At 40.1% G+C, this 13,774-nt stretch overlaps 1 protein-coding gene across 11 annotated transcripts in view; it reads right to left on the reverse strand.

The window, feature by feature from the left end:
* LOC117157092 (uncharacterized) overlaps positions 1-13,774 on the reverse strand; it is a 218,699-nt gene that overhangs the window by 86,823 nt on the left and 118,102 nt on the right. The window lies entirely within an intron of this gene.

Genomic DNA, 13,774 nt, shown 5'->3' on the forward strand with positions numbered 1-13,774 from the left:
AAACGTTACGTTCGCCGTAAGAAGCGAACGAAAAGCTTTCGGAATAGGTGGAAAGGATTTTGGTAAAAGAACCGAGCTGTCCTGCAACGAACAAGTTAACTTTCGCTTGGATTACCGGGCGAACACGCGGTTGTGTGCTTTGCTGCGAGTGTTTCGGCGCGTTAAAGACGTTGAAAGCAACGACGGAAAGCGCACGCGGAGTCACAGCGAGAAGATCAAAGGGATTCGCCGGCGAGGACGTACAAAGTGGCGTCTGGAACGGAAGGTTTGACTTGTTTCGTGTTGTTTCAGTGGATCTTCGTGTATTCTCGGCCGCATGAATTTTAATGCTCGCTAATATGCTACTGTGGCGAGGTGAAACGAAGCAGTGGCACGTTTGTAAAAGAAAGACACTTTTCGGGCAACCTAATGCTTCCTACATATCCTACTCTTTCGTACTCACGATCTCGATCGCTATAATAATAACAATAACAATAACGATAACGATAGTAATAACAGAACTAAGTAAACAAAGGTTTTTTTCAATTTCTTTCGCCACGGGAAGGTAGAAAATCGTAGAAACGTCTCCGCAAAGAACGTTAATCGATACTTTCGCGAGCCACTGTACGTGAGATGTAACCTGTTCCGAGGAACAAACTGGCACGTTCAATGCACCCAAGGAAACTATCAGCGACGTTCGTTCAAGACGACTAGGAACCACCGAAAAATAGCTTTTTAACGGTTGCAGCCGACGGTTTCTCGCAAATTACCCCGAACCTCGGCGCAATCTTTCCTCTCGTAAGAAAACCAGGCTTTTCTGCTCGTTGCGCGATCCAGTCCAGACGAACTTTTGTAATATCCAGACAGTCGCGTCTCTCGTGCAACCAGCGAGAGGATCGTCTCGTCTTCCGGCTGAAAGCGCGCCGCGTACTTTCGTCCATCTCAACCGTGGACCGATGAAAAACAAAGCGAACGTTCGACGCAGCGCACAAGGTGAACGAAAAGCGAAATAATCGCCCGACTTTCATCTTACTGTTGAATCTGTTAGCGTTGAATCAACTTACTGTTGAACAGAGCATCATCGGACTGCGAGTAATGCGGACGTAACACAGTAATTTTTAAGGAACCGAAGATCGTTTGTACATCTGATAGCTTGAAGATTAGCTCGCGTATTTGCTACACGTTCTCGTTTTTTAATTCTTGACGAACCAAGTGTTTGTCGCGTATTAAACGTGGAGAATTCGAGCAGAGAGCAATTTTTATTTCCGATTTGAATGTTTCTTTCTTTCGTTAAAGGGAACTTTGAAGAAAGGAAAAGAAGGACTCAAAGCATCTTGCAATTTTGATCGTTCCGTGTCAAGAGAATACAAGCGTATCGCATTGCTATATATTTTTCTGCTACAAATTGCCACGCTGAATGCTCTGTATTTCTTTATTTTTCTTAGTGAAATCGATCGCGACTTTCGACCACAGTTAGTTCAAGAAAATTTGTTAAGTTGCACAGGGAACTTCGCTTCTTGCTAAATTGCCGATTTCAAGCGAAATTTTTATCTACGTCTGTCTCGTATCCTCGTTCGAATGCCGCAGCGAGCAGCGTCCCGGCGAATCGGCAAATTTCACGTCCGACGAGAGTCAAAATTTCCGAATTTCAACGACGAGCGGATGCGCGACTCGCGGGATGGAGATAATACGACGCCGAAATGAAAATCGGCAGGAGTTTGGGAATTTTATTATACATAGGGGTAGAATCGCTATACCGTGAATTCATAAAGGATTTTCTCTTCCTTCCTGGAAATATTCTTTGGGAATTTTTATAGACACATTTCTCACATCAGAACTTTACGATTTATTTAGTTGTGCGAAATTTATTGGCGGTATTTTGTTATACGATGAAATTGCTATATCGCGGGCTTTTCCTTTTTTTATGGCCAGGCTCGCGGAGGTAGATAATTTTTCACAATTTCCACCGGAGCTTGTCGGAACATCAGTTTCTAAAAAATCTCTAAATGCTTCGATTTTCTGTATTCCATACGTTTACGTAATATTTCAACTCGGAAGAAGCGACGCCTGGAATATCCCCATCGAACGAACCTAACGTTTAACACTAGAACTACCGATAGTTAACGCGAAGCTATTTCTACCAAGGCTAGTGAAAATGACTGGTCTTTAAAAAATACCTAATAATAGAATATTTTTATATTTATCGATTTATTACTTTCTTACAGAAGCAATTCCACGTTATGTAGTAGATTTTTCGTATTATTAATCCATCTGGGATCCCTAAACGAGGGTCGACACGTTTATAAAATTGTCGAACCAGTCGTTTTGACTGCTGTGGTATTTCTAGCGTTAGCATCTAGCGATCCAGCGATCGATCCGCAATTTTCCTGATAACTGATATCGTCGTATCGAACGATACGCGGTAAAAATTTGAGAAACGCGTGGCAAGTCGTAGAAAACGAGGAAACTGGTTAACTGGGCTTCGAGAAACAGATCGCAGCACCCTTTTGCACTTCGACGAGTACCAGTGATTTTCACTGGTATTGGTATAAGTAGCCTCGATACGAAATTATTTTCAGTTTGAATACATAAAAAACAAAATAAAATTCGTTATATTATTCTTTCAGTTATCGTTGCGACAGTCATTACATCATCGCGGAAAAAATATAACACGAAGTAGGAATCTTAAAATAAAATTGTAAATTTAATTTGACTGGTGTGGCAGTTCTAATGTTAATCGAACATCGTAGAAGAAAAATAAATTTGCATCTAAAAATGTAACCACGAATGAATGAACTTAACTTTCGCCTAAACCAAGTACCCTCGACGCGCTATCTGCTCGATTGGAATCTCGAATATCCTTGGCGATCGATCGTTTGCCAGTTGCTGGCCGCCAACGTAACAGATCCAGCGCTAGATAAGTCAGTCACTCGAACCAGGTCAGCGAATTCCATCGGTGACGGAAGCGTGTCTCTGACGAGAATGATCAATGCGATCAGCCGGCTAGCAGCTGACGTAACGATTTCAACGAACGTGACCATCTGCTAGATGGAGGATTTCGCCCGCGAAAAACCGTAAGCGAACCAGTCTGCGTTGATAACTGTACTCCGTGGCGGATGCATCGTGAAATCGAGTTTCCAAGGGGTCACCGAATTATCCTTACAAACGTGTTCCACTACGCGTGGCCACGATGCACGCTAACCTTTCGGTATTCCGGTAAAACTCGCTTAATGCCAGCTACACACGCGGGTTATAAGGTCTCGCGATGTTAAGGTAATGCGATTACCAGCGTACTACGTTTGATTACATGGGAGCAGAGAAGCTGGATGGACTCTTCTCAGAAGATTAAAGTTCTTCTGCGATATCGAGGCGCGATTGTATTAATTAGCTTGTGTCAAAAGTCTTCTTCCTTTTTTTTAGGAGAACGACAATTATATTTTCATTTATGTTCGTAATTATAATAATTCGTAATTATTCGTTTACGTTAATTAGAAAAGTTGCCGCTGTGTCCCACGTGAAGAAAGCGCCATGCAATTATAATTACACGTAGAATATTATTGCAATAATAATAACAATATTAATAATATAATAATAATAATAATTTTTTTCTTCAAAGGTAGCAAAGCATAGAGTTCAAATATCGAAGTAACGCGGAACGCAACTGTGCGAAATATTTTTCACCCGCCGTTTCCCCCATCCAGGATCGATCAACGTGGTAACAAAATTTTTTCGCCGCAGCTCCGAGCGGTCCTCCCACGTGTCCAGGTAATCAACCTTCCGCCGTTCTACGCGTCGTACCGGTTCTCTAATTGGAAAACAAGGGAACCGTGGTTTCTATCCGTGTTCGAGCACGGACATCGCCTCTCTACGACCGATCTGCTCCTCCCCGGCTACGCTCGTACCCTGCTACAGACAAAGGTAGGCGTTGCGCGTGCACGTTGCTTCAGGAACGCTCTCTGCTCCTCCCTACATTTCACCAACAACCCTGAACACATTCCACGATGTAGACAAAGGCGAGCATTAACGTTCGAAACCTTGGCTGAAACACGCGTACACGCATAACGTTCATCGTAATACGCGTGCTGCGTACGCACACGTCTGCGTCACCACAGAGGAATATGGTTCAACCATTTCAGGGTACAAACCACGTATTTTCGCCTTTATTTTGACGTAAAAGTGGTTGATCTTTCGCTTAGATCAGCGGTTACTTGATTACGCCGATGGTGTTAGGAATTTAGCGTGGTTGTTTGGTTTGGAAGATAACGAGAAAGTTCTTCGTATTCGAAAGCCCGTTTTTCTTCGATTCTCAGGACATAGAAGAAGGGAAATTTCTTTCGTTTATCGGGTCTAAAGAGTAGCTAATGGAAAAATTGAGTCTATTCGTGTAAAGGATACTAAAATAAATAATCTATGCAGCGAAGTACCGATTACTTCGGTTCGCTGTCATTCTTTTTCAGAACCGAACTGCTTTAGCTAAAAATTACTTGCTACGTCGATTCTACTAAAAATACGAAGAAGAAGAAAACAGCAATCTCATCCTACTGTTATCTTTCTACGACCAAACACCTGTCTTTCCATTTATTTTATTATTTCTCGATTTATTTACTCGTAATCCATAATCTATGATCATTCGTTTGTCTCCAGCTTTCCACGATTTCCGGTTGCATCTGCAAAATCCATCTTCCTACCCTTGTAAACTCAATATTCGAATTGGAATTAAAAGCGAAAGTAAACTGAACACAGAGCTCAACTCGAATTCGAACCTTTTCCTTTCCGCTTTGCCATCGAATTTTCATTTCTCTCTCGACTTTAACCCACTGGCCGTCGATCGATCGTACTCGATTGGCATGTCGCGATATGACAAAACCAAAGAACTTAACAACCAGCCATCTCGACTAGTTTCGGTAAGTCTAGCCGTTAGTCCAGTTTATTAATCGTCAGACGTATCAAGCTGCAATTTGCAATTCAATTATCCGCCTTATCAACCAGTTCCTTTGTAAATTTACCATCGTCGAGACGCCAGGCTATCTACCGCGCGTTTATGACCATTTACCGTTACGCCGATGAATTTCCAATGACGAACGAGCCAAGCGTTTAACGCTACGACGAATTTACCCGCGAGAAAACGCATTTTCACCGCGGCCAATAAATCATCCAGCCGTGATACGGCAACGAAGAGACGCATACTCGCGCACCAACTTGCGACTACGACACGAACAGCACCGGCGACTGTGTTTGTCGCGGAGGCCCATCACACGATGGCGCACCACATCGTCCACACGCGTTTCAGCAAAGGCGTGTAGCAACTTCGCTCTATTCGCCAAACGCGCTTTTCTTTTTCGGTGTCTATCGCTCAACCTCGGATCGACGGTTGGCGCGGATCGCCGATTATTCGATCGGCGAGGTTGAGACGAAACGGCAGTTGAAAACTGTGATACTGAGAACGCTGACGCGTTTATGGGAAATTTATTTCCATTTATCATCGTTTTTTCCCGATACGTAGGAGGAACTAACGACGTACCTTCGCGTGGAAGCTTTTCGAAATGAAATTCGAAAAGACAGAGACTGCGTTTCGAATTGGAGGAAATCTGACCGTTTTATTTTTGATCTTTGTTATCTATCGTAATTTTTGCACGATTTTCGATGGTTTACGCGATATTTAATTGTCGGTATTTCGCGTGCTAACACGAAGGGAATTTCGTCTTTCCCAGTTGGAAGACTCGTTTAAACTTTAACAAATTTTCATCTCATTTCGGTTAAGAAGCTTTTTGAAACTACGTTTGGTGTAAGCAACACGCGAAACAATCTCCGCGTTATCAAGGTGTTATTACGCGGAATTGCGAGTTTGCGTGAACGCTTGAGATTTAGTCGTAACGAGTTGGAAAATTTTTCGTTGTGTACTTTTACATCGTAGTTGTTGATTTAATATTCTAAATAGAGTTCCAGTTATTTCGGTACCTCGAATAAAACTGTAGCAGCTTAAACGGAGGTCGAGTAATATCTTAAAAAGAAATTATTTCCTATACGGTCTACGCTAAAAATAGAACACAACGACGAGTTGATAATTAAGATTCTTTAACAATAAGTGCATGTACAACTACAGAATCGGTACAGCTACGTAGCATATTTTGTTTTGAAAGGAACGCAGAGTAAATAAAAAGTAAATAAAAGAGAAAAGAGCAAGGTAGAGAGAAAAAGAAGTGGTAAAGAAGATAAATGGTCTGCTAGGGATCAGTGTATACTACTGTAGTAGCGACAGACTACTATACAGCGGTTTTCAGCTAGCGATAGGTTCCCAGCGCACAATTCTTTCCTTTACCATAAATGTACTTTTAAATCTTGCAACATAATAAATTTTTGTTATTTGAGGAATTAAATAGATCTTTGTCAACGTCCCGACGATTTGCCATTTATCCTGCAAATTACGTAAAATATGGAAAGCGAACTAAAATACTTAAACATCGAATAAGACCAGTTAAAATCTTCCAAGTTCCTTATCCATCCAAAATTACCTACTAAATATTATTTAATCTCATCTTCAGGAATTCTTCTTGATCACGCAATGAAAATTTTCAACGCTGTTGCCGATATTTAAGATTCTCAACATTAGAATCGTGTCATCTCTAGGAGATCCTCTGGAGATCGACAAACAGGACGCACTAAGCGATTGTTTCGCGTTATAACTCTGTTATCGGTTACAGAAAAATATGAAATGGAAGCTAGGAGGGAAGAATTATTAGTTACGCAGGAAGATGAAAAAAGAAAAAAGTAAAATCTTTATCGGAGATGGTCGAACGCTGCATGGCAATTTCGTAATCGTCTACGTTGATGTATATGTGCTCGTAACAAAAACACATTCGTTATTTAAAAAGTAGCACAACAATCGGCAAGCATTGTCTGAAACGTTCGTTACAGCGTACAATAAACTCATTATTCTTTATGAATTATTATTAAAACAATTTTGTCAAACACCCCGACAATTAATCATTTTTGTACCACCGTGTCCCGATATATTTTTATCGTAGAAAGTCGAGAGGAATTTATAAAAAAGTAAAAAAAAAAAAGAAGTGTGCATTTCCATTGAAAACAATACTGCGATCGTCGATTGCACGTGCACCATTGCTCTCCTAAAAACAACATAGTTCTATGCACCGCTCTTTCGAACATTCATCTATCTCCTTCGACATTTTTCTGTAACTGCACCGGTGACAGAGTTATAAGCTGAAACGATCGCCTGGTCCATTCCGTAGATTGTCGATACGACGATTAAACTCTTAAACATCGACGACAATATCGACTACGATATCGATCGTCTGAACGCACTTTCAGCGTAGTCTTTCAGCGTAAAATAATTGTCGAATGTGCGTCTGTCGCTTTAGTTCGCCTTTAACAAACTTTAAAAACGAGATAATCGCGTGTGAGGTAGAGAATCGGCGCGTGTAATTACGAGATGCCCGAGGGAGAGCATACGCGTCGCGTCGTTTATACATATTTCGTTTCTTCTAATATTCTAGAGGCAGAAGACCGAGTTTTCCCGGGGTTTGGTCCCTTCCTTTGTTTCGCCAGAGAATTTTCTGGACGCAGCGGCTGCTGCGTTTATCGCCGACGAAATTGAAGTTTACCGTGCAAAGGCAGTTGTATCACTTTTCGCACAATTTCCAGCAAACGCTTTGTGTAATTACACGCTCTCCTTCCACTCTGCCTTCCTCTTCGCCTTGTGCTTCGACAACTTCATTAATTAAACAATGTTCAGGGAGAACTAGCGACATCAGCAGCATCGTCGTCGTCGTTCATTCCGTTGACGGAAATCTGGCTAACTTAACGAATGAAATTGGACGAAGCGAGAAGTCTTTTATCGCTCGCGATATCTTTTGTGGCCGTACGTCTATCTTTCTGGTGCTTTTACGATTGCTTGGAATACGCGAACGTGGTAGGAAGGAAATATCCAGTTTCCTCTTCATTCTTTTTTCTTTTCGTACGATTTGACGCTGAAACCATTGGCTACGGTATAAAAAATTATTCAACTTATTTAAATCCTCAGAAATTCGCTATTACAAATTCAGGACGGAATTAGCACATTTTGGTAACTCGATGTACGTAATGCAACGATTCCATCAATTCTTTATTGCTCTTCGTTCGGATTTCACTATCTATGGGCTTACATAAATGTATGAACTATGTATATATGGGCTGCATGTATTAATTCTTACAAATGCACTGGTAATAATGCAGCACATAAATTGAGGATTGGTGCATTTTGCAACTGAATATGTTTAATGGAATGCTTCCATTCATTTCTTAACATTGCTTTTACTTTGTATTTTACAATCTATAAACTGACACAAATATACACACTGTGTATATGGTCTATACATAGAGTTAAATTTTCATAACTGTATTATTATAAATTGAGGATTCTCTAGGATTAGGAATTTTATAATTCAATATGTTCAATGGAATGCTTCTATCTATTTCTTAACATTGTTTTTACTTTGTATTTTGTAACATATAGACTGACACAAATATACAAACTATGTATATGGTCTATATGTAGTTAAATTCTAATAACTGTATTATTATAAATTGAGGATTCTCTAGGATTAGGAATTTTATAATTCAATATGTTTAATGGAATGCTTCTATTTATTTCTTAACATTGCTTTTACTTTGTATTTTGTAACATATACACTGACACAAATATACAAATTATGTATATGGTCTGTATGTAGTTAAATTCTAATAACTGTATTATTATAAATTGAGGATTCTCTAGGATTAGGAATTTTATAATTCAATATGTTCAATGGAATGCTTCTATCTATTTCTTAACATTGTTTTTACTTTGTATTTTGTAACATATAGACTGACACAAATATACAAACTATGTATATGGTCTATATGTAGTTAAATTCTAATAACTGTATTATTATAAATTGAAGATTCTCTAGTATTAGGAATTTTATAATTCAATATGTTTAATGGAATGCTTCTATTTATTTCTTAACATTGTTTTTACTTTGTATTTTGTAACATATAGACTGACACAAATATACAAACTATATATATGGTCTGTATGTAGTTAAATTCTAATAACTGTATTATTATAAATTGAGGATTCTCTAGGATTAGGAATTTTATAATTCAATATGTTCAATGGAATGCTTCTATCTATTTCTTAACATTGTTTTTACTTTGTATTTTGTAACATATAGACTGACACAAATATACAAACTATGTATATGGTCTGTATGTAGTTAAATTTTCATAACTGTATTATTATAAATTGAGGATTCTCTAGGATTAGGAATTTTATAATTCAATATGTTCAATGGAATGCTTCTATTTCTTAACATTGTTTTTACTTTGTATTTTGTAACATATAGACTGACATGAACGTATGGGCTGTATGTAGTTAAATCTTCATAAGTGTATTATTATAAATTGAAGATACGACTAGACATTTTGTACTTCAATGTGTTTAATGGAATGCTTCTGTCAGTTTTTCGATATTGCTTTTACTTTAATCTTTACGTATAGATTGACACGACCATATGAACTATGGATACGAACGATCTGTTATACAATAGCGAGTAACGAGCTTACTAAAATTGAATTTCTGCAAAAGGTACTCTGTTAGGTAATCTTTCTTCGCATGCTATATCCAAGAACAATAACATAACAGTGATACACAGTAACGTAAGCGTTTACAAGTAAAGAGGCGATACAGCCAAAGAATCGATATGTTTCTATGCTACCGTAGCTATCCGCAAGCTCAGTTTTTTATTTTTGTTCTACGTTTATAAACTACGTAAAGTCAAGTCCAATGAAAATGATATAAAACAAGTTTTGGCCATGCTATATAACACAAAAAATAAAAGTAAATAGAAAACAAAAAATAGTTTCTTCATACAGCGCTCGGTTTTCGTGAAAATCCAGATCGAACATTGGTCAAGTATGGAAATGATGGAAAAACCAGAAAATCCTCTGGACGGGCCGCGTGCAGGGCCCGTTGAATTTAACATCGTTGAATTTATTATCCAGCGTCGGAACAACATTAACGGGAACAGAAGAACGAGTACGAAGGGTGAAGCGAATCGTGGGGTAATTATATTCGCTGGTTTCCTCTCTCGTCCCTCCTGCAACGTTTCAGGGAAATTGTAACGCGATCCTCTCCTCCCGCCGTGCTGCACGGGGGGCATCCGATTTTAAATCAATTTCGCCACGTAATTGCACAGAAGCCGCGGATGGTTTGATTACGGAAGGAAAAGGCGATGGAAATTATCTCGGCGGGCTCCTCGTTCGGCTTTGAACGGATACTCGTGTACAAACGCACGAGCACACGTGTACAAAGGCACGAGCACACGTGTACACGTTACGTAGGGACGATTTCAATTTGGAACCCTTTCGCCGGCTCCTACTTGCCAGGTTCATTTGCGTTACGTTCGCAACCTACGCTCCAACACAACGATAACCAGTCGCTGCTTACCTTATCCTTTCATTAAATTGGAAAGCCCCGGTGGATAGGCTCTTCCGGGGCTTTCCAATTTAGCCAAATAATCTTTGAATATCGCGCCATGATCCGCTGGACTTTGCAGGGCAATCGTTTTGCTATTTGTTTGCTCGTCGAGTAAGTAGACGTTCGATAGAAAAATACGCATTGTAGGTAACGTTACAAATACCAGGTTTCACGTTCATTTCCGTTGTGTCAAGTTTCAGCGTCAAGTCGTACGAAAGTGATAGCAAAAATCATTAGGAAAGAAGAAATATCAAGTAACTGAAGAGTAGTGGGGAGAAAAACGAAAGAAAAAAGAACAATAAAGTAGACAGAAAAATTGGATATGGATAAGGGTAGATAGAAATAGAATAGGAAAAGTGATAAATTAAAAATGCGAGATTAATACCTACAGAGAGAGAAAAAGAGAGAGAGACGTGCAACCAATCGTTGGACAATAAATTATTGCTATTACTCTACGGAAATTAATAAACTTGGACTTAATCTATTAGCCGGTACGTAGGTGTTGTAACAAATACAGTAGCTTTTTTCTGCGTGTTCATCGTTCGCAAGTATCGAGACAACATGGGCTTCGTATTAAAATTCTTCTGTTTAATTATAAAGCGATATTAAGATCGCAGGGAAACGTACTTGTCAGGTTTCTCTTCCGCGATATTCGCGTTAAAAGAACCTGAATATCTCGTAAAAGGAAAAAGAATCGAGAATCACATCGACCCTGACGAAATTAAATTGGATCCAACAAATTAAATTCGATACACGCTGCTTTCTTCGTCCTCTTCTTATTTTCCGTGTGGCGAAAATCCGCCATTAGGATCGAAATTGCGGTCGCCTCTCACATTGCTGCGATGCACCATCCTCGCGTGCACGTGTTCTATGCACGTCGGATGCACCGCTGCCAAAGAAGGCGTGAAAGCGGCGCTTGGGCGCGTAGATTTTGCACCAGGTACGGGCTCCATCGTGGCGCACACAACGCACGTGCGTGTTGGTGAACGGAGAATCGACGATAAATTAGCATTATCGATACGGCCGTGTAATACGCGGCGTATCGTGAACGAAAAACCAGTCGAAACCTGCTACATTTAGACGTGAACGCGAAATTACGACCAGTTGGTTGACTGTCGAGGAAATTCAATGGGGACACTGTGTCCATATTTGTCTTCTAATCTGGACAACTTATTTTACGATCGTCGAATAGTTTCCTGATCGCTAATTAGAATAAATTACAGCGTCGTTTTGCTGGCTCAACGTTCCTTACGCGCAACTGTATATGCGTAAAGTCGACGTTGCGATCGTTCAAGCCTGCTTTCCTCAAATTCGAATTCTTCAATGAACGAACAAATTTTATGAGAATTCAACTAGCTTTAAATTAAAATTTCCTAGTCTTTAATTTCGTTGGTCGTAAAACGGTCACTCGCCCTTTCCTTCTCGCATGTAATACGACGACCAATTACATTATTTATTCATATGGCTAACACATTTTGCTTTAGGTACAAATGCAACGTGAAAGAACATATCTCGATATATAATAAAAATACGAATCGTAATCGTAAAACGTTAATCGTGCGGAAGTGAAAGCGAATGTAAAGCGTTTTTGATGTACCTTAATTTCTCAAACGTGGGCAACGATTTGGAGAAGAAGCGTAGCCGGTGTGAGAGCGAGTTGCTGTGCGTACATATACGATTAATGCAACTATTACAAGCGTAGTTGGTCATGTGCATAGATGCGTGGAACAAGGGAAATCTCGCAAGCGTCCTCGAAGGAGCATCGAGCTTTAATACGTGGAGAATTCCCGAGCAGCCTACATAGTCGTTTACAATTTCGAAGGCGAACGTAGCAGCATCGACAACGAGTCTATTCCCATTCCGATGCAAACAGTCCGAGATTCGCTTTTGCGGATCGCAGTTGTGGCAAGTGGTCGAAATGGATTTAACAATTTCATAGGCAATAAAACGCAGAAATCTACGTTGCTTTTTCTCGACCGAATTAGCATACAGTATTTGTATAATATCCTCGTGTTATTACATAGAATATATTTCGTTTATATTACAAAATTGTAAATGAGTCTTCATACTGTGTAGCAATGTGCAAAAAAGTACACAGAATGCATATAATATTGAAAACTATTAGAAGAAGGTATTGGTTACAATTTTTAGGAAATAGACGAAAGAAATTTCTATTTAATTATATCGATCGAGGTCAAGACGTTAAAACCCTCAAACCGTAAAACGACCGTGTGTCTACCCTCCATTATCGTTGATTTTCGATCGAATTCCCGACTTTATGCAGCCGCGACAGGGAACAGACGTACCGCACCGGGGAAACGCTTTCCTTAATTAGTCCCGGCACGGTCAGGTGCAAACCAGGAAGTCGTGGAAGTATACACAACTTTCCTTGCTCTCGCCGAGGGAGATTCATAGTTTGCGAATACGTACACGCGTGCATGTAGTCACGTAAAACATACGTGAGACGCGGGAGGAAGAGATCTGGCTCGCAGATACGTGCGAGCGTCTCTGCAGGATTCCCCGTTGCGAGCGGCGCATCCTCACGCGCATGCGTACGCGCACGCGCACGTGGTTCCGCGCCGCGTCGCGTACGCGCGCATTTTCGAATGGAAAGAAGCCAGAGTTGGGCAAAAATTCGAACGACGACTAACCAATAGTTTTATTCCTTTCCACCGATAATGTTATTTATTCGTAAAGCAAATGAAGGGAATTCGATGAATATAAATTACACAATTTGTAACCACCGATAAACCGCGGATGTTTATGCAATTTCAACTCCGTTGATAAAACGTTTTTACTGTCCACTAATACGCAGGATGCCCTTCGCAATTTTCAAACGGTAGAAAATGGACAAAAATTGTATGAAGTAAAATTCAATGGTTTCGAACGATACGTGAAAGTTTCGATTATTTTGATCTTAAGCTTTGGAACCATCGAACAATTTGAACAGGAACAACGAATAGGACGTCAATCCGACTCGGCAGCCTGTCCTTCTGGATCTTTTCATACGACTCGCCGATCAAATTAAACGACTTTCGGTCAGATCTGTCGTTTTGAGCATTCGTTTAAATCGCCTCGACGTAAATGGAGGCCGTAGGGTCTGAAATGCACAGTTTCAGATCCGCCCTGAGGAAATAGACTGCAATGTACGCGCAAAGTGCGAATACGATCGCAGCCAAAAACCAATATCACGGCATCTCACGGTCGCGAAAGTTGGAAATATGAAATTTCGTGGTTATATTCGGCTGAATCCTCGGCTCCTTCGAAATCTCACAGCTC

The sequence above is a fragment of the Bombus vancouverensis genome, chromosome 10 (genome assembly GCF_051014615.1).
Source record: "Bombus vancouverensis nearcticus chromosome 10, iyBomVanc1_principal, whole genome shotgun sequence".
Lineage (NCBI taxonomy): Eukaryota > Metazoa > Arthropoda > Insecta > Hymenoptera > Apidae > Bombus > Bombus vancouverensis.